At 39.0% G+C, this 25,145-nt stretch overlaps 1 protein-coding gene across 1 annotated transcript in view; it reads left to right on the forward strand.

The window, feature by feature from the left end:
• Positions 1 to 24,364, forward strand: part of fkh (fork head) — a 36,422-nt gene extending 12,058 nt beyond the window's left edge. The window contains exon 2 of the mRNA XM_065219025.1: positions 22,889 to 24,364. The gene's annotated coding sequence lies outside the window, so the exon portion shown is untranslated. The remainder of the gene's footprint in view (positions 1 to 22,888) is intronic.
• Positions 24,365 to 25,145: the final 781 nt, after the last annotated feature.

Consider the following 25,145-nt stretch of genomic DNA (forward strand, 5'->3'; position numbering starts at 1 on the left):
TACATAGGATTTCCAGTGAAAACTATATGTATGAGTGCTCATTGCAATTTCGTTTGAGAATTTAGTTATAATTGTTATATATTTACCTGAATTAATAACCTGGTGCTACACGACCAAGCATGGGAAAATCGTTTCATTTGCATTTACTACTCACTCACACGCATACAACATCAGAAGCGTCCGAGCCGCACTAATTTCTTTCGTATTCTCATTGCTTCTATTTGTTCCATGAACAACCATGAGAACAACAGACAGCTGAGCATACATTGACAAATTTGAATTAATCATGCTACCATGCTTCTTACTTTTAAATTTTCCTTTAGATATCACTGCTGTTCTTAATGGTGACATCTTTTGTAAATTATATCTACACTTAGTTCCATTAATTGTTAAAAGAGGGCAATCAAGCAATTTTTTTCAGGGTTAGCTACTATATTTTGAAGTCTGTGCAAGGGAAATCATAAATCGCGCGGCATCGAAATACATGGCTAGGATTTGAATTTTGTTTTTGTTCTCTTGGGACTGGTAGTAAAGTGGATCCAAGGAACCCGATTGAAGCAAAATGGATGGGGAGAGTGTCTTTAAAATTTTATGAATAGAGGGCTGTTGGATGGCCTGTTTTTTACCGTTTGTATGATGCTGTTGTTGGAAGCAGATTCTCATTTATTCTGTGGATGCTCGTTGGAGATATTGCCCACGGATTCTCCCAAACCGTTTTTGGCCCTTCATACAATGACAGGCCCAACTTACAATGTAAACGCTTTACTCATTTAATGTATACAGCCTCAAGCAGTATTCAAGCAAATCTCGTGAACTTAGTCAGTTACTTATGGCTATTGGGACGGTTGGGACAAGTTCTTATAGCATATCAATTCACGCTTCTATACAGCTGTTATCCTGCTGTTAAGTTGTGTGTGAACTTGAAAGGCGATTATTCAACATTTTCCCGGTTATCCAATAATCACTACACCGCTCTTTTTTTTAAATTTTATTCAATATAGTCCCCTTTTAGCTCGATACACTTATTCCAGCGATTTTCCAACTTCATGATCCCGTCCGAAAAGCAATTTTCCGGAAGGTCTGCAAAATATTCCTCCGCGGCGTCGATGATTTCCTCACGCAAGCTGATTTTTTTTTTTATTGATGAGCCTCAAAAGATGGCTTTGGGAAGAGATAATAGTCTGAGGGAGCCAAATCGGGCAAATACGGTGGATGCGGAAGCAATTGGAGTCGTAAGTCATTGATTTTAGCCGTGGTTGCGATGCTCTTGTGCGCCGGCGCATTGTTTTGCAAAAACAATTTTTTTTTTCGCTTCATGTGAGGTCGTTTTGCAGCGGTTTCGGCCTTCAATCGCTCCAATAATGCACAGTAATACTCGCTGTTGATGGTTTTTCCTTTTTCGAGGTAGTCCACGAAGAGTATGCCATGACAATCCCAGAAAACCGAGGCCATAACCTTTCTGACCCATCGAGCCTCCCTCGGCCGCTTCGGAGCACTCGTGCCGGCTTCATTCTATTGCCGGGCAGTCATTCTGTTCTCTGGGGTGTAATAGTGGATCCAGGTTTTGTCAACAGTTACCAATCAACGCCAAAAGTCCGCCCGACTCCACATCAGCAAGTCCAAACAAGCCAAGGAGTGAGCTTGCGCGGCACCCAGCGGCAGGATAACTTTTTCATATGCAGAATCTCGCTCAGTGGTAATCTTTGCGGTATCTGCTAGCTCGCGCACCTTTACTTTCCGGTCATGGTGTATTTTTTTGACATTGCCCTCTGTAACCGCAACGATGGGCCTGCCGATGCGGACTTGATCGGTAGTGGAGCTGCGGCCACCACGAAACTCTCGAAACCAATATCGAATAGGGGATAGGGGAAATGGATGTAATGTCGGTCTAAATGACCCTATTTTTGACCCATACATAAATTCAGCAATCGACTAAATTTTCGATAGCGACCAAAAATATCCATTAGTACCGTCCCAATGACGCGTTTATCTAGATAAAATTGATAAATAGCAGATTTTTACCAATGGGCCCAATCTTAGATCCATAGGCCAACATTAGAGCCATTTCCCTTATATGTCACTCCATTCATGCAACATGTTCAACAGAAATTTACACTTCATTTTCGAACTGTGTAGCCTTTGTTGATTAGTAGGCAGGTCTACTGGAGCGAATGGATGTGGATCAAGAGCCTTAGTTTCTGCGTTTCGGAACTCACAGTGACATAAATGTTGCATGAATTTGGTTCTCTGCTACACAAAATAATAATAAATAAAATTAATAAATCTCAAATATGATCGTCAACCGAGAAGAGAATGTATCGAGGAATGACATCTTCTTCGATTAATAAGTCAATCATAAAGTAAATTTCCATGGATTCAATGCAAGCACCAGGTGGTACAATGTATCTCGTTCTGCTTGGCTTCGTTTGATTGGCCCTTCCTTCCACTGAATCTTGTGACAATGATGTTATTAACTTCGATTCCAATGAAGGAAAATTATTTCTCTAGGGTGGTCCGAGAAAATACACTTTATCAACTTCTTCTTCAGGATTTGGCCGTAATTCGAACAGCAACAAAAGAGCTTGTCCAAACCAAATGTATCGCAGGAAGCAGCTCCAAAACGTCAAAAATGTTCAAAATTCAACAATTGGACTGGCCATGGGAGCGGCACCAAATCAAACGGAACCTAACGGTAGATCGGAACTCGTCGAAGAATGTCCCGATTGAAATCGGAACGGATTGGTTGACGGTTGAGGGACAGACGAGAAGGTCATCAAAAGGCTGGTGGACGTAAGCACAGTGAAAAAAAGAATCGCCCACGCATCTTTTGTTACAGTTCGCGTTTGAAGCGAACCAATTCTTAACTGCTCGAATCTTGTAGGAGAAATATGTACTTGATGAGGTACTTGGACCCAGTGGTAGCACGAGTACTGGTTTTTTACATTTTCACAACTCCGTAGACCACGAGATTCGGTGGAAGATGGGAGTCGATCTATGTAGGCAATACGGGCAACTTCTTTGGCTTCTTTAAGGTCCCCCCAAACTGGGGCGTTTTAAACGCGGTGGCAGCGAATAATTCGCGGTGGAAAATTCACTGCGTTTTAAATTCACTGCGTTTTAAATGCACTCAGCTAACAAATAACATATTGCTGAGATATCAGCTAACAAACAGATATTTTGCAGAGATATCAGGAAAATTAAATGCCGAGGTAATCGGCTGTTGGAGATTTTACCGAGCTAGATTAAGTGTGTAAGGAATATGTTAGTAGAAGTACAATTATTTGTAAGGAGAATTTAGAAACTGTAAGCATGCTTGGCATACACAGTTGTACACACCAACTGCTAATTTGTTAATAACTTTTTACTCAGTTGTTGAAATTTGTTTTTCTTTGAAGTAATTGATAGATTAGGATCATAGCTTACTATAGATATGGAAAAAAGTAGATAAATCTTAACATTTGAATCAACACCAATGATTTTTTACTCTTAAAGTCCGAGATCTGCAGCGAGCATTTCTCACTTCATTTTTACAACGCAAAAACAAATACAGTTTATTACTAGAGTTAAAATCTACTTTGTTTTAAGTATCTATAACAAGCTTAAACTCTATTCTATCTACTGCTTCAAAAAGAACTATATTTCGTCAACTCTGTGTAAAGTTATTAACAAATGAGAAGTTGGTGTGTACAACTGCCAAACATGACAGTAAGTTGAATTCCAAGAAAAGGAGAAAATCCAATGCGATTTTAGAAATAAATTCAGTTCTGAGAATAATTCCATTGAATTTTTAGGAGTATGACAAATTAATTCAAAGGTGAGTTCCAGAGAAGCATTAAGCCGAACTAAATTTTTTTTCCTGAGATAATTCATCTGAAATGTCGGGAGAATACTAAGAGCGAACTCAATAGACTGTCCGAGAGTTCAAAGTTCTTCGAAAAAATCTAAAAAAGATACCAGCACGCTCAGAAATTATCGTAAACACCTAATACTTCAGTATGATCATTCTTCTGGAAATAATCAACAGCTCAACACGCCACAGGTATTAAGTTTTTCACATTTCCCTGAAGTTTTACGAAATTCCTTGATATTCTATGAAGTTCACACAAATTCCTGGGAAGATATGTTTTTCAATCTTCAACTTGAATTTCTTCGATGATCTACGAACTTTCCTGAAGTTCTGTGAGCTTCCCTTATGTTTTGCAAATTTCTCTGATGATCTATCAACATTTATGAAGTTCTGTGAACCTCTTTGAAATTCTGCAAAGTTTTTGAAGATCTACGAATTTTCCTAAAGTTCTGCAAACTTATCTGAAAATATACGAACTTTCTTTAAAGTTTTGCAAATTTTTCTGAAGCTATGCGAACTTGATGTTCTGTCTATGAAATTTCCCGAAGATCTGCACATTTTTATGATGATATGCATTTCAGGGGAAGTTAAGTTTTGTTTTTTTTTTTTCTAAAGATTGACAAAATTTCTTTAAAATTCTATGAACTTCCAGTGGTGAGAAAACTGTAATATCAAACAAAACTGTAACTAAAATGAAGGAAATTTCCAAAATACTTCAACGCATTTTCCTCTGCTTGTAAACAAACTAGCAAAAGCGCCTCTTCTTCATCCGACGACGAATCCACGACGCTACGACGCTGCGAAAAAACTGCCGCTCCGGTGTGGGTACCCACGCGAATTTCGCTACCACGGCGTTAAAAACGCGCCAGTTTGGGGGGGACCTTTAACCTGATGACACCTCAGGGACTTTAGAATTCATGGAAATCGACTTTTCGATTGGCGACCACATCCAAAAAGACGTCATTCCTCAAAATATATTGATTGATTGAAATAAACTCTCTAAACTCCAATTGGGGACTATAAAATGTATGTAACATTATTTCCCTGTAAGACCCAAAACACAACAACCAGGGAACGTGTTCTACTTCCATTCGGACCAGTAGCCTCTCAAGTACCTACCAACCACATGCGTGCTTTCATCAACCACCTACTGAACATTTCAAACCGCGATGGGCAGCTACTGACTGCTGTCTGTCTGTCTGTCTGTCCGACTGTCTGTCATCGGAACGAACAAACGACAGACAATCAGCTCTTTCATGACAGAATGTTGTCGTTTTTTTTTTCGTTTCATTCACATTGGAGCTCGGTCAGCATTTGGCATTCATTCACCCATCCCAGTTGCGGGTACTGGCTTTATGCCGGTAATCACACTCATTAAGCCCCAGAAAGCTCCGGTTTGACTTGCGTCCCGCGGCCCAACCCGAGAGTCCAACTTGAGTCGAAGTTCGGAAGCCGGCTGCATTTATGAATTGCCCACTATTCTCCGGTTTCGGTAGTACTGAGGAGAAAATGCAATGTGACCGATGACGACCTCAATTTGTGTCTCCAGGAAACAAAAGGGTTATTGAGGAATCCCCGCGGTGGAGAGGTACGAGACGAGACGTGCTCATTTCGAAAAACTTGTTCAGCGTGCGCGCGTGAGTGAGAGAATCAATTAAAAGAAGCGAAACTCGGATGATGGTGGTTCACGCTAAGACGCGGCGTGGTCAACTTGGCTTGAGCCCGGAGTAGCCCTCTTGAGGTTGTTGTTCTCCAAGCCGTCGTCGAAGTCGTCGTCGAAGTCGTCGTCGTCGTCGTTGGTTGTTGATATGTAAATATGTGTAGTGGTGACTCCTCTGCCCACTATTAGGGTTGTTGTGAATGAGTGAAACACGACTCGCACCGTCGTCGTCCGGCAACGTGTACGATGTGTGATCGATCGCCTACAAGAGTGTGACAAAAGGCGGAACCGTGTTTGTGTGAGCTGTTGATCTTATTTGAGCATAAGCAATTTACTGACCTCTCAGCATGGTAATTGAACTCGAATGGATCTTAATTGATATACGAATATCGGCGGATGCAGGGCAAATGGGTTGACTGAGGTGCTTGGAGTCCACCGTAGGTTGGCTGTTTCATGCGGAACGAAAACGTATTCCATCCTTAATTCTTACCTATCTAAGAAAAAGCCAAGAGAGCACACTTAGATTTTTTTTACAGGGGGTGAATATTTTTTTTACTGGGTTTTTGAACTCCTGAAAAACTCGACTAAAATTCAAATGACCGTTGTTCGCAAAGATTCGATAAAATCCACAAATTTTATTTTTTATCATTAAACGGGGCTGACAGAAGTGAGTCTGTAAATTTCCGTAACACATTTTCTCAACTTTGAATTTTTCACAGATTTTTTTAAATTTTACCGAACATTTTCGCAATTCGAAAACTTGGTAAAAACTACTGACAGGATAAGTGTGAGCTTAATTAAGGTCTCAGGACCGTGGACAACGACTGCCACACTTTTCAAATTTAAGGTAAAGATGGAAAATTTTATGATGCAGTTACAATTATCGAAAATTGTTTTCTGCACTGGGACGATATTTCCGGAGCCTTGCTAATAACGGTTCTATTATGATAGCTTCTACTTTTGTAATCGCACTATCAGGTTCGGGCAGTCCAACGCTCTTCGGGCCGCTCTTTGTATGTGTTCGTAGAAAGCGGAGACACAGAAAGACCGACACACGCAGCATGGAACGATCTACTACAGCTTCTCTCGCAGACAAGAAGCACATCTCTTTTGCAGTTAATCGTCAGGAAACATTTATGGCATTCTATATTTGCTGATAAGAAGAAGCAAATCATAGCAACTTTTTACGATGTTAGCTAGGCTCTGAACTGTCATTCAAACTATCACTTAGAAGTACCAATGTTCAGTCAAACTACAATAGCAACGCAATAGGCTCGAGACGTACACGGTAAGAAAAAGTACCCAAAATTGAGTTCCTTTCACTCATCACGTGGCTTCCGTGGGGCTAGGTAAAATTAAGTTAAAGAAGAAAACTCAATTTTGAGTAATCCTGATCAGGCATGGCCAGGCATGGAAAATCATTTACATTCATTTCGTGCATTCATTTACATTCATTTGCCTCTAACTTTTTTCTTCAACAGCATTCCGCAAAATAATGTGTAGAGCTTTTGTAGGTTTTGTTATTAGCTACAACTTTTGTTAACAAGTCAAATCCGTATCTCTTATGCATGACGAAGCAGAGCGAACAGAAGCCACTACTGTTTTTCAGTGAATGTATTTTACATTCACTGAAAAACAGTAACAACTTCTGCCCGCTCTAGTTCGTGATGCTTAAGAGATACAGATTTGAGTTATGAGCAAAACTTGTAGCTAATAACAAAACCTACAAAAGCTCTATACATCATTTTGCGGAATGCTGTTGATGAAAAAAGTTAAAGGCAAATGAATGTAAATGAATGTAAGAAATGAATGCAAATGATTTTCCATGCCTGGGCATGGCAAATCATTTGCATTCATTTCATACATTCATTTACATTCATTTGTCTCTAACTTTTTTCATCAATAACGTTCCGCAAAATGATGTACAAAACTTTTGTAGGATTTGTTATTAGCTGCAACTTTTGCTCATAACTCAAATCTGTATCTCCCATGCATCACGAACTATAGCGGGCAGAACTTGTTACTGTTTTTCAGTGAATGTAAAATACATTCACTGAAAAACAGTAGTGGCTTCTGTTCACTCTGGTTCGTCATACATAAGAAATACGAATTTGACTTGCTATCAAAAGTTCTAGCTAATAACAAAAACTACAAAAGCTCTTTACATCATTTTGCGGAATTCTGCTCAAGAAAAAAGTTAGAGGCAAATGAATGTAAATGAATGCACGAAATGAATGCAAATGATTTTCCATGCCTGATCCTGATCATGAATCCACGTTGACCAAGTTGACAAAAAAATAATAAGACGGAGCAGACTGGAACCGAACCATGGACGTTGAGATTACGGGGCCCGTGTGTTGACCACTCGTCTATCAACGCTTGTGAAAATGAAATGGTTAAAGGCGCATAAAAGCAACCTCAATGAAAATAAACTTATATTTGAGTTCATTTATTATTACTCAATAGTTGAGTAAATTTTAACCAACGCCGCTTTTCTGATTCACTCAACGGCGGACCTCAAATGATAGAACCCAACGTTGAGTTTTTTTAAACTTAATTTTGAGTATTTTTTTCTTACCGTGTACGTATGATTCAACAACACACCTTTATTTCTGTGTCTATAATGCATTGTCTAACTACATGGATGAACTCGTAATCATTCTGTATGATGAGTATCAGTGTCTGTTTTTATCATTTACCATCACACGCAATGACTAACGTTTGCATGTTAAAAAATGGACTTTTTTCGGATGGTGATAAAAAAAACTAAGACAGACAATTTCTTTTGATAAATTTCCCATGGAAGGTAATTATTTAACCTTACTTGCAAAAAAATTCTACGCCCTTGCGAGCGGCCTTCCGGCAGTTAACCGGATCATTCGCCATGGCGGACGAAAACATGCGTGTAGGCATGTTTTTGAGTTCTTTCTCCGTTTTATTTATCAATTCCTCCTCAGTTTTCGCGACAAAATTGTTGGAGTAGATCTTACACTTGAGGTTGGCCCAGAAATTCTCGATGAGACGCAGCTGGGGGACGTTGGGCGGGTTCCCCGACTTGGGTACCACATCGATATTCAGCCGCTCCATTTCCTCCAACGATCGCTTCGAGTAGTGGGCCGACGCCAGATTCGGCCAGAACACCGCGTCTTCGCCCTTATGGTATTTCTTGATGAACGACGCAACTTCCGGCAGGCATTTCGTACTATAAATTTCCCCGTTCACGACCAGTTCGGAGCGAAAGAAGAGCGGCTTTGACATCCCCTTCTCGCTGATTGTCAGCCACAGCAGCACCTTCTTGGGGAACTTGGTGTGTGAATTCATGTATGTTCATGTTCGTCAGGTACTTTTTCACTATTTGGCCGTTTGCACCGACCTCCCGCACGCAGCGATGTAGCCACTTTTCCCTCGGTCTTCCTCTGCAACATACTTTGGAGCTTCTTGTCGCTCAGGGTCGTCGGCCGTCCGGAACCGGGCTTCCTTTCGATGCTCTGATTGTAGTCTAATTGTGCCAAGATGTTGTAGATGCCGGAACGGGCGTATCCGGCGTCCACAAAGTGCCGCACGATGTCCGTTTTCGACGCGGCGGGGTGCCGTTCTTTGAACGCGCACACTTCTGAACGGAGTTGCTTCACTGTTTTTGCCATCACGGTTAGAGTTCGACTGATAGAGCTGTCAAATTTTGTCTGCTGACTCATTGGTTACTATGATTGATGCTACATGGGTAGTTTCGTCAGTGCGGGTGAAGGTAAACCCATGGAAAATCGTCAATTTTTGTCCAGTTTTTTAAATGCAAACGTTAGCGCTTCAACCCAGTGTAGATGCATTGCATTTGTTTTGAAAATCTTCGCTGCCACGTACGACTGATATGAACAAATGAATTCGTTCTCCATCGACGAATTTGCGTTTGTTGCAACCCTCTGCAATATTCACATCATCAATATTATTGTCAATAATTCCCCTTCGTGTCAATATATTGATACGTGTGGAGTTCGCTATAGACGACTGCACCGATGAATTCGAGTTCCTGTACTGACGAAAATTTGACAGGAGAGTGCGACAATGTTTACTGAAAATTAACACTAAATGTTCATTATTTATGAACATTGCCCCGCTCTCCTGTCTAATTTCCATCAGTGCATGAACTTAAATCCATCGGTGCAGTCGTCTATAGCGAACCCTGCACGTATCAATATATTGACACGAAGGGGAATTATTGCCAATAATATTGATGATGTGAATACAGAAATATTGTCAATATCGATGTATTGATGTCATTATAGTCTGTATTGACGATAGGATTATTAAAAATAAAAGCAATCGTGTTGGGTCCACCAATGAAATCCAGCTGCCGAAAACATCAGCAGTGCTGCTGCTCCAATTCATATTTAACCTCCAACCATGTAACATTACATGCGACAAGATGGCAGTAAATTTAATGCCCTCAAATCCATTCTTATTTTCCCGCAATTAAAAATTGATTTGGTATTTTTCTAATTGACGAGCACAATTTGCGTGTGTCATGACAGGCGTTTCAGTCTTGTGGTTTGTTGGGTTCATAAAACGCTTATGGGGCCTCCCTTAGCTCAGTCGGTAAAGGCGCAGAGGCAAAGCAAGACCATGCTAGTGGTGGCTGGGTTCGTTTCCCGGTCCGGTCTGGGAATTTTTCGGGTTGGAAAATTTCTCGACGTCTCTGGGCTTTGAGTATGATTTTACATGCCACACAATATATGTTAATTCAAAAATGGTACAGGCATCGAAAGCTCACCATTAATGAATGTGGAAGTGCAGTTAGAACACTAAGTTGAGATCATGCAATAAGCTAAGGGGTCGTCCATTAATTATGTCACACATTTAGGGGGTAGGGTTTTTTTTTTTGAAAACTGTGACGAGCCATACAAAAAAAATTAAGGTCCATACAAAAAATGGGGGAGGGGGGGGGGGTTTGAAAATGGGCCAAATTTGCGTGACATAATTAATGGACCATCCCAATATGCTATAAGCAATACGCTTGAAATGCGAAGAAGAGAACGCTTGAATTTCCAATCCAAAATTATCAAAATCGGAAGCGATCCACAAAAGCAAAACAATCAATTTCATTTCGGGTAAAATTATTATTTTGAACATTGACGATTCCAGAGCCTAAAACTTCAATACTTTTATATCGATCTGAGTGTTCTACAACGTTAGATTTGTGTGAAATGAAAATAATCTTTTCTGAATTTGATACTCAAAATCATCCCCAACAAGATGGGAATGAATTTTTATTGCGACATTTACACCTGACAAATTTGTTTTATGATGGACGATTAGGTCGAACGCTATAATAGTGAACGTGATAAGGCCGTGGGATTGAACCCACGGTCTTCTGTTAAGTAATCAAATACGTTTGCCACTAGGCAGACGAGGTCCTTTTTAATCATTGACGAATCGTGAATGTGGATGGGCTTGAGATTAGACTCATGATGTTCTGCTCAGTAAGCAAAAACGGTTGCTCTAAGGCCACCGAGCCTCTCATACCACATTATAGCGTTACTCAAGTTTTTATAACTATTCAAACCCGGCACCGACAACGAAAAGTTTTACTAAATACACGATAAACAAGCGATCTTACCATGCATTTTTAATATGAAAGGATCTGGGACCGCGTTTTTCTCCTCAGTAAGCAAGCCACTGCAACCGACGATCTTTGCTTTTACCGTTGGTGCTGTCGATCAGTAGGCACATGTTGAGTGATGGATTGAATGGTTTAGACTTGTGATATCAGTAATCTGATAAGTGTCGTGAACTCAGATCGAGGTTGCAAGCCTCGATCTTTTGTCACTGGAACGACGCCAGCCAAACCATCCCGCGTTGATCAGCAACGTCCATCCGCTTTAAAATTAGACACAAGAATGAGAGACGAGCGACTAGCCAGCCTGAATTAGCTCGATGAACCAGTCATCCATCCTTTTGCACTCTTCTATCCCAGAGCATCATAACAATCATTTATTCTATCTCTCTCGTCTAATGTCTGATGTCGTCTCGAAGCCGATCTTCGTTTTCCATGACACGAATCACATTTGTGTATTCGGAGCTTTTCGAAGCTCCGCGTATGAATCGTCTAGTTATGTCATCGCCATGTGTGTCGACTCCCAGTGTTGCCAAATGGACTTTGTCGACTTCACACGAAATTAAAGTAAATCTCGATGAACATTTCAAATGGTCCTATCTGCTTTGATAGATTCTCTTCATCGACTTTCTCTTTTCATAACCACTGCTATGCAAACAGATATCGCGCTAATTCTACCACATAGTTTGATAAAGGATGTTCTTATCTAGCGTCCAAAATGTCAAATACAACAAGGAAAGGTTTTGCAGCTGAATTATTGTCGAAAGAGAAAGTTGATGAAGAGAATCGATCAATGCAGATAGGACCTTTTGAAATGTTTATCTAGAAATTAATTTTTATTTTATATCAACCATATCACATACACTACAATAAGCTGCGGTTCCTAAAAAATGAACCGCGGGTCATCAGCTCAGTTTAGAGAATCGGGTCTATAGAACAGCTCGGAAGCGGATCGCCCATCTCTAATATGCACCCCGGTAGGTATGCGCGGAGCACATACATAAAAAAATAATAACCTCTTGTACAGAAGTTGAATTGATGTGCAGTCTTCAACGAAGTTGTTTTGTATAGTTTTCTCAATCTTAATTCCTAGTCTGGAATTCTTGACTAGCAATTCGAACCGTTTCTCATACATTAATGGAATTCGTTCAAATTTGGCACAGTTGTTAGGGAACTCACAAATCGCAAATCGAAACAACTGTGGAGAGTAGGGGCTTGTTAAGTTGACGCACCCTAATGATTATGGTAGAGGCATTATTCAAGCAATTAGCATTAGCTTCGATCAAGTTGCACAATATCGTACGAATTCAAGGCGGATATCTCTCCAACAGTTAAGGATTGTCCTGGCCACGTCCTTGCAACTGGTAGGGATAGGAAAGGTTTGTTAGTCCAAAATTTACATAATAGAGATGCAGAGATCTCTACGACCTCTCATAAATGTCTCGGGAATTTAGTAACTATGTTAGTAGGGAAGGTAAACCATACGATACACCCAGTCAGTGTTGCTGGCAAATATTTTTTTTTAATATATGGTGAAATTGCTGTCCGGATGATCTGCTGGAAAATAATATCAATACATAACATTAATGATAAAAATTCTTTTTCATGCGTGACGCATCCCTTCGTTCTCCGCGTCATCGACCTTAGGCATTTAAAACTACATACTCATCCTCTCTCACAAACCGATAACCACCCACACCATCCAAAAAACACCATCATATAGGGGAATGCTTCACCTATCCGATAGAGCCGCCATTTTATTACAAAAGTCAAACGCTGTCAAAATCAAAATCTGGGAAAATTGAGGAATTTTGCATATGTAAACTTACATATGTAAATCCGATACATAAAAGCTTCCACTGAGCTCTCTTAGTCGCCATTCTGTTGAACTGCAGCTTAGTGTAGTGTATCAAGCGTAGCTCCCTAAATCGACGCATCTGATCCAGTAAACAGTCACCTTACTCGTGTGTATTTTTTTCTTTATTATTAAACTATTGAACTAATTAAATTATTGAACCACTTGAATTCACGGTTGTAGTACAAAAGGTTGAAGCCTACGGCTGAAAGTCTCTTAAATAAAGAAAACCAACCAAAGGTTGAAGGACAAAAGGTCGAAAGGACAGAAGGTCGAAGGGATAAAAGGTCGAATGAACAAAAGGTCGAATTGAACATATAAGAACAAAAGGTTGAAATGGGCACAATGTCAAATGGACATAAGATCGAAATGGACAAAAAGGTCGTTTAAAGAAAAGGTCGAAATGGACAAAAGATCAAAATGTATAAACGGTCGAAGTGCACAGAAGGTCGGAATGGACAAAAGGTTGAAATGGACAAAAGGTTGGAATGAACAAAAGGTCGAAAGGACAAATGATCGAAATGAACAAAAGGTTCAATGGACTAAAGGTCAAACGAGTAAGAGGCAAAATCGGCAGAAGGTCGGAATGGACAAAAGGTCGGAATGGACAAAAGGTCGGAATGGACAAGAGGTCGGAATGGATAAAAGATCGATTGAAAAAAGGTCGAAATGGACAAAAGGTTCAATGGACTAAAGGTCGAATGAACAAAAGGTTGAGGTGGACAGAAGGTCGGAATGGTTAAAAAGATTGAAATTTACAAATGTCGATTGAACAAAACGTGAAAATAGATAAACTGGTCTCAAATATTTTTCCTTATTCAAATGATGAGCAGTTTTTTTTTTTTTTTGGAACTTAAGATAACATATATTTACTGTGTGTAACACGGAAATGTAACAGACAAATAACTCTCATTCTCTAGAATATATTCCTTCTTTAATCATGAGTAATTTTTTATGTTCTTTGAGACTCTTGGCGAAAATTTATTGTACAATATTTTGTCAATTTTGATGATGGTTTTTTAAAACTTTTGTCCACATCGACTTTGTTCATTTCGATCGTTTGTCCATTTTGAACTTTCCAACAGTTTGAGCTGAATAATATATAAGCATTTTTTCAGCTGAAGAAGCATATTTTTGTCTGAAAAAGCTCTTATTCTACATGCAATGTTCTGTTTTATCAACTTCCAACTTTTGTCCATTCGCTCTCTTATCCGTTCGACCTTTTGTCCCTTCAACTTTTTGTCCATTCGACCTTTTGTCCTTTTCCTTATTTACTGATCTCTGTCTGCTGGATATTTTTTCGAAGACCATTGAGCCTTTTGGTTGAAGTCTTTGATTTCGTTGGTTTTAGTAATTTAGGGCAAGGCTTTCCCTGGATTTATGTGCGAGATTCTCTGGATTCAATGTGTACTAAACCAACTTAGAATGTTTTCTAAACTTGCTGGATTTACTTTGGAAGATGGATGAATTTAAAATCAAAGCTATCCTGACTCTTGGCCTCTCGACTTTTCTTTTCAGGAGTAAGCTTTGCTGCCAATAATTACACTAGTTTACAAATAAAAGTAAAATAAAGCAATTTTGATGTTTGACCTATGATTCCTATGTAAAGTTGTGCCCTGAATCAAAAAATTCAGCCAAAAAAATCTCGGTAGGACAGTTTTCTAGATACAACACAAAAAATTAAATTTCCCTTTTAAAAAGCGAGTTTACTAAATCACAAATATCTCCGGCTGTAATGTCTTTTTTTTATATTAATTTATTTGTTTAGGCTCAATCGAATAAACTTTACAGAGCCGAGTTATCATTTGCATTATACAACTGTAATTCCTAGCAATGTCAATTATTTAAACGCCAAATTAAAGGTGAGAAAATTTTATTCCGATCAACTTAACATCATTTATCAGTGAGATTAATGGTATTGTTGTTAATGAATAGTTTGTTTAAGATTTTTTAAATGTTTTGCATATTTCCGAGAAAAATTGGATTTCAGCAAGGTTTTTAAGCTAGGTAAATACAAATGTTTGTAGTGGTTGTTCCAGCAATAGCACTAATCTTACTGAAAAAAATTCTTCCAAGTGGTCGAAAGCAAATTTTCTCACTTTTAATTTGACAATAAAATAGTTGATATAGCTTCGTTACAGCCGGAGATATGTGTATTTTAGTAAATAACCTTTTAATAGGTAAAATTTAATTTTTTAGCTGTATCTAAAAAAAACTATCCTATTGAGATTTATACTGACTATATTTGTTGGTTATCATCAGTGTACAATGTTCAAATATGCTGTTAACTAGTGTTATCGAGGCATAGAAGTGTCCTGGCGTCCTTCGAACTTGCATCCAGGAGCCATTTTGTTAAATTGTCCTTCCTTCAATTACAAAAAAATAGATCATCTTAAATTTAGATCATCGTTTTCGACCTAAAACAACTTAATCCTATTCTTATTTACTAGTTTGCCAAAGCTTAAGGTGATACTCTAAGGAAGCCTTAGCGTGAAACTTCAAAGGCACAAATGTCAGCTTTCACAAAACATACAAATTTGAAATTGCTACTCTCTGTTTGTAGTAGCACAGCAAACAAGGAGTAGCAATTTCAAAATTGTATGTTTTGTGGAAGCCGACATTTGTGCCTTTAAAGTTTCACGCTAAGGCTTCCTTAGAGTATCACCTTAAATCATAAGCCCCACAGACTTGATTGAAGGCTCTACAATAGTGTTTCACAATACAGTACCGCAGAGTCCCGTTAATCAGAACGACACCTCATTCATATTAATTGCAACTTTTAGCAACCCTTTGAGCCACAAACGAAGTGACAGACGACTAACTGGCGAAGAAATCAATTAAAATAATGTGGTTCGCTGTAATAGAATTTTCTTAGAAGCTTGTGCCATCATCCACCAGATGGGATAGTATTTTTGTTTTGGTTTTGCACAGAGTTGATTTTGTGTACAATGATTCTTTGACAGTGTGCAAAGAGTGTATATCATTTTGTCATTTTTTTATGCATTCCAGTTTTGAGTAGAGTGAAAGAGATAGAACCACAACATTCTAATACTTTTGGTGAAAATGCTAGTTCAATCCAGTAGTAGTGTTGCCATGTGGTTCAATCCAGTAGTAGTGGTGTTGCCATGTGGTACACTGAAAAATTGCAATAGCAGGTTAGTCACCAAAGTTTTCGAGCCGCTCCGTCTGTCACGTCGTTTGTGCTTTGAACATAAGAAAAGCGTATTTCTGGTAGCCTTATTAGCCGTTTTGTTTTAATTCTGCGTTCCGTTTCACAATGCTCAAATAATAAGAAACCACGGGGTTAACGGGATATGAAAAGTGACTATGTGTCGACGATTCTACCAACTAAGAATAAATTATATTGACAGTTAAATGTGTTCGATGCATGTTTGCCGGTGTTTATAGCATGTACACTTGCGTAATCACGTTTTCACTATTATCCTTAGTACCGTTTTTGCTTGCTTTTAGATTGGGAATCTAAATGGGACTGTTATGCGATTAGGGCAATACAAATGGCAAAATGCATAAAGTTCAAACCAATAGGCTCTTTTGATGCACCATCAATGTAGAGTACGCTAGGTGATTTTGAGAGGAAATGACATCCAAACCATTTGTTTACATCATAAAGACGATTTTCAAAACTCAAAATAATACATATTGCAAATTTGCATCGGGAGTGGTCTTATTTGACGATTTTCTACAGATCTGAGCTAATTAATAGCTCAAATAATCACCCACTAAAAATCCGGAAGATCACTACCACTGGGGTTATATAAATCTTCACTTTTCTCATCAAAAATATGTAGCAGCACCAGCCGGATTACTTCAAAATCGGTACAGAAAACAAAATAGTATTCGTGGATGACGATTTCAAGCACCTGCGACGAATAAATTAATCAGGAAAGCTGAAAATATTGTCCACTTCCTATGGGCCTTTTTAATGCACCACCAACGTATAGTGCGCCCCGCGAGTTCAAGAGGAAACATCAAGCAAACCGTTTGTTTACATCAGAATAAGAATTTTTTACAACGCAAATTAAAGCATTTTTCATTCAACATCTTGCCAGTTTCCATCGGTAATTGACTTATTGTATGATTTTCCACTGATCTGAACTAATTTGCACTCAAACTATGTACACACAAGAAATCCGGAAGATCACAACCACTAAGGCACCATTCTAATTTACCATTTGCTCAACAAAAATCCTGCTGTTGATTTTTGCCAAACCGATACAGAATTAAATTTTTCAACTGCAAATCAAGTTTTGGAGCATCTCTGATGAATCAATTTAAAAATATAAAAATCAAAAAATCAGATTGACCGCCCACGGTTGCTGCTCTGTTATTACCAGATCAGCTGCAATTACACAGAGAACCAACAGATGATGTTTGGGACTAACATTCATCCTCAATGTGTAAGAACTGGAGATCTAATATCTAGCAATACCAGCGCCGGCCGTGTCCGAATGCAGGTCAACTAGGGAATGGGAAGGAATGTGTTGACGTGGTACTCGCTGTGAAGGAAACCGAGAAATCCTCTGCGCTTCCACGAGAAATCACTGGGATATTGGAGGATGTGGGGAAAGGTTGCACGCACACGCAGGGATCGTCTTTGGTAGAGCGATTATAATACACAAACAAACACACACACACACACACACACACACACACACACACACACACACACACGCGCGCGTGCACTCGTCAAATTTATATTTTTAGATCAGGACCCACACTGTGGTAAGTGATGCGATCGGTGTTAAAGAAGAATTTGTTTTCATTAAAATCTAGTGGGTATAGAGAATAAGGCAAAGTGAAAAATTGCAAGGAAGGGGACGAGCCTGGGATTGAACTCCCGACCTACTGCTCATTAAGCAGAAACGGTAACGACTGAGCTACCGAGCCTCGTCACATCTCTGATGAATCAATTTATCAGGAAAAGTAAAAAAGTGTTCCGGTTGCTGTCTCACGGTAGAAATTTCTGCTCACAACACTCTTTTTGACGTTCGCCTATTCACCACCAGAGGCTGAAACGATCGCTTGGTTTCTATTGGATTCACCCAACCGGTGGAAACTAACGATTTTAAATTGGCTCCAAGTCCCCGGCAAGGTGACAGATAACCTTAGTTTCACGTACCCACTTGCAAATAGTAGATGTCGCCACCAGCGTTGCCAGATTGTTTTCATGATTATCGGTATCAAATGATTAAAAACTCGGTATTTATCGGTATTCACTATTTTTTTATTTGACTAAAATTGAAAGATGTACTTTCTATGTGAGTCGGAAGAAACTTCTGGGAAAGATTTGAATTAGTCTCTTAATGGTACCAACAAAGCTTCCAAAGAAGATCTTGCGGAGGAAGTTTGAAGGAAGTTCTAAAATATGTCTAACAAACATCCAATGGGGGACCTCCCAAGACAAATATTGAGAAACTTCTGGTAGAATTTTTCAGAAACTTTCGGAAAAAAAGGCCAGAAGCCAGAAAAGTTTGGAAATCGGAAGCCAATCCCGGAGGAGCCATTTCCAGGGGAAGTTAGGAGAAGCTCGGAAAAACCTTCCAATAAGGCAGAAAAAAAACCTACGGAGAGTGACTTATGGAGAAACTTCCAGAGGAAGACGAAATAAACTTCTGGGAGAGCTCGATAGCTACATCCGGTAGAACTTTCATTGAACTTCTTGGAGAAGACGGAAGAAACTTCCAGGAGACACTGGGAGAATCTTCCTAAGGTAGATTGGATGAACATTCTGGAAAAAGTCGGACGCCAGAGGACATACGGAACAGTCAACTACTTCAAGGAGAAGATGGGAAAATATCTGGAAATAATAGATTTCTGGGGGATGTTAGCACAATATTCTCTGAAGTTCCTCACATGCTCTATTGTTTGCACATCGGAATATCTCATACTCGGAACTCCTTGAAAGTTCATACAATTTTCTTAAATTTAATGGGGCTGTTTTGAAGTTCTCTGATCATCCTCAAAGTACTTGTAACTTCCTTGATTATTATGGATCCACAGGAAAATCTCTTATCTTCTGTAAAAGTCTTTTTTAGGACTTTCATTTTATTTTATTTTTGAAATTAATGAACATCAGCATTAAAGTTCCCTGAACTTCCCGCTATTTTTTTTTTAAAGTCCTCGAAACAGCCGATAAAAACACAGAACTTTCCTTAAATGTTCTCACAATTTTATAATGTTCACATAACTTCCCTTACGTTACCAAAATTTTCATGAACTCTCGGATCTTAACTGAAGTTTTCGGAACTTATTTAAAGGTTCAGAAATTTCCTTGAATTTATTTGTACTAATGCTTCCCTAAAGTTAACTCAATTCCACAATAAAATTTCTTTGAAGTTCTTTGGGCTTGTGAAGTTTCCAAAATATTTCAGTTTCCTTAAGTTCATTGGAGTTCTCTGGGCTTTCCTGAGATTTCCGGGTTCTTGGATTTGAACAGAAGTTGATGAAACTGTCTTTAATTTATCTGAACCTACCCAAAAGTCCGAACTATTCTGAAGTTGAAACTAATGGAACCACAATAAGACTCTGGAAGCATTTCTGAAGTTCCGGAGAAGTTGAAAAAACTGACGGGAGGGGACGGAATAACCTTTCGAGCGAAGCCAGAAGAAACTTCCAAGGGAAGTCCCTTTGGTTTGTTTTTTTCCGTCGATGTTGTTTTCCGTGCTGAGCACCAATGCTACCGACGTGCCAGGAAGGCAGCTCCCACACCTGGACCCTACCTATCGACCCATCAACTCATGAACCGGGGACCAACGGCTTTACTTCCCATCCGAAGGAAGGCGTGATCAGAGATGTTATGCCTCAGAACATCCCGGCGGCGCCGACTGGGATTGAACCCAGGCCTGCTGGGATGAGAGGTAATCACGCTTACCACTACACCACCGGCGCCGTTCAAGGGAAGTTGAAATAGCTTTCCATAAGGAATTGGAAAATAATTTACAGGGTAAGGTGGACGGAAATTCCTAGAGAAAGTTGGTAGAACCTTCGAAGGGAAGGTTAAAGAAATTTCAGGAAGTTCAAAAACTAACGTTTTTATGGACCTATTTTTCCACTGAATAAAAATATTTCTCTATTTCCAGAAATTACTGGGATGGAGCCATCAGCTGTTTTTCGACTTCCTCTGAAAATTCAGTGCGGGTAGGCAGTAATCATTTTGATTATTAATAAAAATTCGGTACAAATCGGTATTGTAACTCAAAAATCGGTATTCTGAGAAACCTTATCTGTATATCGGTATCAAGTTTGAAAATTGGTATGTCTGGCAACGCTGGTCGCCACACGGCGTAAACAGTGGGATTGTACTTCACCGCCGAAACGGTATTTCTCTATGGAAAACCAACGTTTTGTTTCACCATGTGTGGTTGTCTACACGGTGAATGAGAACGACTCAAATTTGAGTTTAGTTCACTCATAATCGCCAAAATTGCGGGAACTCAGCGATGAGTAAAATTTGTCTCATGGTTTCCTGTGGAAAACCTACAAAATCTGCCGAAAAATGAGGAAATTGACGAAAATTTTATTCAGTCTTGGAGTAGTACCAATAGACTGAGTGAATCCAATCTATACTTTTCTCAAATTCGGGAATTTTTCCCTGGAAAATCCTGGGAAAACATGAGGCAAATTAACTCATCGCTGAGTTCCTGCACTTTTGGCGATTATGAGTGAACTAAACTCAAATTTGGTTCGTTCACATTCGCCGTGTAACAACAGACAAGAATGCCTTATGAAAAGAGCTAATTTATGATTTTCGTGGTGAACTGAAATAAATCCATACAAATTGAACCAAGTTTCATCGTTTTATACCATGGCAATAATAATACTTTGGTTTCATCAGTTATTTTTTGCTCTTGAATTTGATTGTCCTTTATTACTTTGAGCATAGTCTCAAATTGATAGCAATGTTTAACCTATTAAGCAGGACTTTAATCATAAAAAGCAGATCGCTAGCTTTCATGCTAAAAAATACTGGTTTTTGAGTCAAAAGTTATTATACGTCGTTTGGTGGCTCCGTCAAAGTGTATTTACCAGGATATTCGGGAGAACTATCAATCACGTATCCTTAAGTGCAATCCATTTATCATTTTAGGACCACCGAAATCATCTTAGCGACAAACAGTTCAATTCAGACAAACGGCATCTCCATAGAAATCGGGTGACTTAAGTAATATCGAAAAATATTTAGATCAGAAGGTGATTACGTCAAAAAGCAATTTGACTGGTAAATAATTTAAAAATGGGATGTGATCCTATATTCGGACAGTATATAGTGTAGGAGCACCGATTGACACTGATAGCTTGACTTTGTTTGTTTACCTTTGTTACTTTCGACGTAATGAAAATTTGCTCTTGAAGTACGCTCTTACTCGCTGCAAAACCATTATTTTTTTATTCATCATCGACGATAATCCAGCATTTTACGAGCGCTTATGGCCGCCACAATCTGGCTGACTTTTTGGTAGGGAACATATGATTTGACGTTTGGGTTGTGTCGTTTGACGGGTAAACGTTCAAATTTGATCGTTTACACATCAAACGACACAACCCAAACTTCAAATCTTATGTTCCATGCCCGAAAATCAGCCAGATTGGGGGGGCCATAAGCGATCGTAAAATACTGGATAGCAATAGCGTTGAAATCGTCGATAGTATTCTCGCTCAATTTTCATTTGTTTCGATTAATTCGATGACAAACACATATTTTCGTGTTACAAATCATGTTAAACTGGTGAGCGCGCGACAATGAGATGAATTTTAAGCTTGGATTTTATTTATTGTACATCATTTCCGCATTCGCCCTATATAGATAATCCTTCTGAAACTTGTGAGTTTGACAGAACCACCAGCACCACATTGTCGGGGTACACTGGCAGTATACTGGAGTTGTCAAGTTGACCCCGGGTTGATTGGCTCACACTGGACTAGCCTATCGGTCCCAAGTACATCGATGAACGTACCCCATCTTGTCGAAATTCCCCTTGTCGCATGCTTTAAAACCTCAATAAAACTTGCAATGTTGCTTGGGTCTTGTACCTACTACACTATATTTATTTTGATTCACTATGAAAGTTTGACAGATAAAATGAGGGGTTCGTAGATTTTCCTATGTTTCGAGGGGTGCATCGATTAGCTTGGGACCGAAGAGAGTACCAAAGCTGAGCCAAAAAGTTGAGCACGTTTTTTCGGGACCTGCTGGTCTTAGAGTTACCTCTATGATTCGCCTATCTTATGAAGCTAGTTCGTCGAATTTACTTTCAGCAAAAATGTTCTTTTGAGAATTGAACTCTGAGGGTTGACCCAGCCTAACTCAACTCTTAATTTATGGACAATCCTGGGTAACATTCAGCTGTTTTTTTATATGGTTAAGCTTATCACTCATACTAATTTTTCTCTTGAAAAAAAGATGGCAGCACTTATTATGCGGCGATATATTGTAACTACCATCAATTAAATTGCTTTGATTCTTCGTTATCAAATGAACCGACTTTTTCCACATAAACGCATGTAATGTAATTCATCACAAACTGACCGCGGTCCAACTCGGTACCCTGCTCGCCATTCACTCGGCGGCTTCATCCATGCACTTCTCGGAACCACTAGCAGCTAGACGCGGACTGCGCACCGGTCACCCATTAGTACCAACCTGTGAAATAAACAAATTATCTCTTTAGTTTTAATTAAATTATTGGATCGCAAACATGGCAATTGGATTATCGCCGTTGCCTTCCTTTCGATTGTTCGTTCCTTTCCGTTCCGAAAGCGCTCTCTCTAGCTTCTTCCGTCTCGACTGACTCATCACGCATATCGACTTCGACTCCCTCCTCACGTATCCGTAACCGGTCCAAAGTAGCGCAAAGTAGTTCAACTAGTTTCTTTCCTCCATACTTCAAACCATTCCAGTTTTTTCGATCGAAACCGAAGACTTCGGAGGCAAAGATTAAGTTTCGCATTATGACCAACTGGGTGAGCAGCGAGGAACACGTCACACAGGCTCCGGGTCTCCAGCCCCAGCAAAGCTAATTGATGACACTGGCAGCAGACGAAATCAAAATGTGCAATTAAATTCGTGTAACAAATCGTCACTTTCACCAATACAAATGTAGATTGTATTTCGAGTCCCTTCCCAGTCCAATCCGATCCCTTCGATCCTCACATTTGTACAGACCAACAACCACCACCAGAGAAGTAGAGATAAGAAACTAAGTTTGTGAATTTAATCTGAGTAAATACTACTGGGAAGGGAAGCCGATCGTCATCGTAGGATGTAAGCAAATTTTATTCGTTTCATTTCCGCAATATTAAATCAAAGGTGTACATATTTTATTATCTTTATGTCTAAGTCGAATCTTTTATATATACAAACAAAAATATACGAAGGAATAACATAACAACAAACAACCAGCTCTAGTAGTATACATAAAGTGAATCAAAGAATCTTGTAAATAGTTTTATTATTTTTCTAATTTCTATCAGGGGCATAGTTAAAACGAACCATTCCATCTCATTATGTAAAAAAAAAAAAACAAGTTGGGAAAACAAAACTGGAGCAACCTAGCAGCCGAATTACACAAATCAAACCTTAACCAGTAAATATTATTTTCCCAAACCATCGTTTTCCTCTAGGGCTCATAAACACAGTTAACTTCAAACTTTCAAACTAAAAGAATCGTAGAACACACACACACACACCCACAGATAAACAAACCCAAAACCAAAATGATTCTGAAGTTGATTTCGAATACTAAACGTAGGTCATACATAAATATCCTCTTTTATCAGCTCTGAATCGGTAGTTAGACACATTTTTATATTTAATTGAATTGCCATTCAAGACATGTTCGGAAAGAGAAAATCTCAATTTTATTCTTTTGTAGAGAATCGATTCCGAAAACAAACGACAAAAAAATCAAAACAAGGAAAATCACACCCTCAAAAACATAAAAACAAACCAGAAAGCCACAAACAATTGTGCACAAAGGGAGAGAAAAATGTGAAAAAATAATAAGCTAAGTGAAGTAAATTATAACGAAAAACAAAACAAAAACAAGAACGGAACGAAAGGTTTTAGGAAAGTGGGGAAAAATTCTCTTATATAAATTGTAATACGATGCTAAACGGAAGAAGCATGTTGCACAAATACATCAGCACACACACCCACACCCACACGCACACAAGCACACACACCCAAGTGAAGTGTGCGAGTGCGAACCGAACTAAGCAAGAGTAAATAGTAGCAGAGGAAGCGCGCGAAACGCGGTGTTCTGTGAGCATTAATTTAAACAATAATTTAGCAACTCTCGTTTTTTGTCATAAAGTATGAAAATTGAATAAAAACAAGGAAATAAATCAATTAAGTGTTTTAAAAATTCATCTCGATGCGGGTGTTTTGTGTTTCTCTTCCTTTTTTCCGGAGCGAAGCTTTGTGTCAGCCGAACTGTTTTGAAGAAGCCCTAGTTGGTGAAAAAGGCAGTGACTGTTGCTCTATTTCTTTTGGATCGACTGAGAATGGAACAGCAAAGGGAAGGTGAGAGAATGGAAATATGAGTGTGCTGATAAGAAGATGATGCGCCAGGTCGTAAGAAGTGGATGGGTGAGAAATATACGTGAGTGATATGTGAGTGAGTGAGGAGTTAGCTCTAGACCAACAATAGACTTCTCTGACGTTTATGAAATGCACAAGTATTAGTGCAGAACTCGGGGTAAATCATAAGTATTAGTGCAAGAAAACCTTTGAATTTACCCAAAGTTCTGCACTAATACTTGTGTAATTCACCAACGTCAGAGAAGTCTATTGAAATAGACGGAACAACCAAACGTAAACAATGGCTTTAATCGCAAATTTCTGGAGAATCAAAATACACTCATGCAAACTAACAATACCATTCGATAAAGGAAGTTTGCTCTATCAGATGGTGTGTTAGATTGCGTGGATGTGTTTTGATTCTCGAGAAATTTGCCATTAAAGCCATTGTTTACGTTTAGTTGTTCCACCCAGGGATGGAAAATCATTTACATTCATTTCGTGCATTCATTTACATTCATTTGCCTCTAACTTTTTTCATCAACAGAATACCGTAAAATGAGGTATAAAGTTTTTGTAGCTTTTGATATGAACTACAGCTTTTGCTAATAAATAAAATCTATATCTCTTATGCAT

This window comes from Ochlerotatus camptorhynchus, unplaced genomic scaffold (assembly GCF_037179485.1).
Source record: "Ochlerotatus camptorhynchus isolate MF236.1 unplaced genomic scaffold, CSIRO-AGI_Acam_v1.1 ptg000097l, whole genome shotgun sequence".
Lineage (NCBI taxonomy): Eukaryota > Metazoa > Arthropoda > Insecta > Diptera > Culicidae > Ochlerotatus > Ochlerotatus camptorhynchus.